The 2,802-nt window shown below is 40.0% G+C and overlaps 1 long non-coding RNA gene across 1 annotated transcript in view; it reads left to right on the top strand.

The window, feature by feature from the left end:
• The first annotated feature begins 2,051 nt into the window (after positions 1 to 2,051).
• Positions 2,052 to 2,802, top strand: part of LOC116094241 — a 29,736-nt gene continuing 28,985 nt past the window's right edge. Inside the window, exon 1 of the long non-coding RNA XR_004120009.1 lies at positions 2,052 to 2,082. This is a non-coding gene — a long non-coding RNA (uncharacterized LOC116094241). The remainder of the gene's footprint in view (positions 2,083 to 2,802) is intronic.

The following is a 2,802-nucleotide window of genomic DNA, read 5'->3' as shown; positions in this document are numbered from 1 at the left end:
CAGTTGAGAATTCTTTGTTTAGTTCTGTACCCCATTTTTTAATAGGCTTATTTGGTTCTCTAGAGTCTAACTTCTTGAGTTCTTTGTATATATTGGATATTAGCCCTCTCTCAGATATAGGATTGGTAAAGATCTTTTTACCAATTTGTTGGTTGCCATTTTGTCCTATTGACAGTGTCTTTTGCTTTACAGAAACTTTGTAATTTTGTGAGGTCCCATTTGTCAATTCTTGATCTTAGAGCATAAGCTATTGGTGTTCTGTTCAGGAAAATTTCCCCTGTTCCCATGTGCTCGAGGCTCTTCCCCACTTTCTTTTCTATTAGTTTGAATGTATCTGGTTTTATGTGGAAGTCCTTGATCCACTTAAACTTGAGCTTTGTATAAGGAGATAGGAATGGATCAATTTGCATTCTTCTACATGCTAACTGCCAGTTGAGCCAGCACCATTTGTTGAAAATGCTGTCTTTTTTCCACTGTATGGTTTTAGCTCCTTTGTCAAAGATCAAGTGGCCATAGGTATGTGGGTTCATTTCTGGGTCTTCAATTCTATTCCATTGATGTACCTGCCTGTCACTGTACCAATACCATGCAGTTTTTATCACAATTCCTCTGTAGTACAGCTTAAGGTCAGGGATGATGATTCTACCAGAGGTTCTTTTATTGTTGAGAATAGTTTTTGCTATCCTAGCATGTGTCTCTCTTAACTACTGGACTCAAGCTCATTTCTCTGAGTATTCACTTTACTTTGCATAATAGACTTCAACTTTACTTCATAGACTTCAACATTACTTCATACTGACTTGTCTTGAAGTTCTTCACTGCAGCATAAGTCAAGCCAATTGGCTGTGATGGCTGTGGTGGCTCACACTTGTAATTCCAGCATTTTGGGTGTTGAGAAAGGAGGATTATTACAAGTTTGAGGTCAGCCTTTTAAAATGTAATTTTATATTTTTATTTAGCATACAAAATATTAAATGTCACTTTAATATTCTCAAAGTATGATTTAGTAGATTCTCCCCACTCATCTTTTCCACCTTTCCCTACCCCTAATCTCCTCTTGTAGCCTCCTCGACAAACTTTAACGATTTAAAATTGCCATTGTTATTTATGGGTGAGTATGAATGTATGTATGACAGGTACATATGTAAAGGTCAGAGGACAATTTGCAGGAGTTCTTTGTTTCCTCCCACCAAGTGGTTGGGGATTGAGCTCAGACTGTCAGGTTTGGTGACAAATAACTTAACCTACTGAGCCATTTCTTTAGTTCCACGATTTTCTAAGAGTCAACCTTCCCCATCTTTTATCTTTACATCTTTACATCTCATTCTGAGACATCTTCATGTCACTGCTTGTTATTTCCTGAGTGCCTTACTGATGGGTGTTGGGGGCTAAACCACATGAACCTGTCTGAACTCAGCTCTCCAAGGAGTTTTCATACTCAACATGACTCTCTCAGATATTACAAAGACCAAGGGAAACAGTTAGTAAGAGCAGGGCTTAAATAAGAGTATTGGAACTAATATTATTGCCAAATAATCCCAATACAAATGTTAGTTTGCACAACAGAGCTCATGAGTGTCCTTGTATGTGAGAGGAAGCAGAATATAGTAGTAGTCAGCAGATGAAGGACCACACAAAGGATGTGAGGTCTGAGTAGCAATCAAGCTACAGGCAGTGTGAGAAAACATGAGCACCAAGTTCCCAGGGTGTATGTGAGTGTGCAACTTTTACAAAAAGGCATAGGGAGTGGGTGTGCAGTGCTGGTCTGCCGTGCTCAGAAGAAACCAAATGCAAACTGCTATGGTTTGTAGAGGTCTTAGTTTCCAGTCTCCTGTCAAGAAACTAGAGGCTTGCTGCAAGAGGCTGAGCCCCAAGTGGGGGCCAAGGCTGTTAGTAGCCTGCTTTAGAGAAGTAGGTGGAATGCTCACCACAGAGCTAACCAGAGGACGTTGTTTGCTCCTCAAGGTTTTTTATTTTTTTTTATTTTTTGAGACTTCTGGTAGTTGCATCTGATAGAACAGTTTGTGACAGGGGTGAGTCCTCAGTCCTCACTTGAATCTTTCTGAAGACAGAGATGGAGAGGTGAGAAGGATTGTGAATGATCAACCATCTCCCATGCTGCCTTTGAGCTACATGCTGACTTGGGGTGGAGGGGAGGGCAAGCTTTGCAAAAAGAAGATAGAACACAAAGTGCTAGGTCAAGAACTGCTGGAGTTAAATCCTGGCCTGCCATTTGAAAGCTTCTTGGGAAACTCCTTCCCTGCGAAAGGGGAAGAATGTAATGCCTATTGACTGTGAGGGTGTCGTAACATTCTCATCTTCATTTCTGCCATTTTCCCAGTTTCTAGGATCACTTTATCCTTATTCCTGTTTCCAAACAAAACTCTAAAAATTCTGATTGTGTTTCATGTCTTTCTTTTTCTTCTTAGATCAGATTCTGATACCTAATCTTTTCAGATTTAAGTGACCATTCAAATGTTTTTCCAAATGCACACACAGACACAGAGACAGAAACACAGACACACATACAGACACACACAAGGAGAGAGAGTCAGAGACAGAGAGACAGACAGAGAGACAGAGGCAGAGACAGAGAGACAGAGACAGAGATAGAGAAGTAGGGGTGATTTCTGCTTTCAGCTTTGAAATACATATCATTTCCCTCCTGGTTATATACATTATTCACTTTGTACTTTCCTTGGCTCTTTGATTGTCTAAACTGGCCTACCATCTTCTACATGGATCAGTGAGTGGTAGGGGCAGCAGATTGATCTTTTCTTCTTTTTTTTTTTTTAATTTTAG

Source organism: Mastomys coucha, unplaced genomic scaffold, assembly GCF_008632895.1.
Source record: "Mastomys coucha isolate ucsf_1 unplaced genomic scaffold, UCSF_Mcou_1 pScaffold16, whole genome shotgun sequence".
Classification (NCBI taxonomy): Eukaryota; Metazoa; Chordata; class Mammalia; order Rodentia; family Muridae; genus Mastomys; species Mastomys coucha.
Note: the sequence above shows the minus strand (reverse complement) of the source record. Positions and strands in the feature narration are given on the sequence as shown.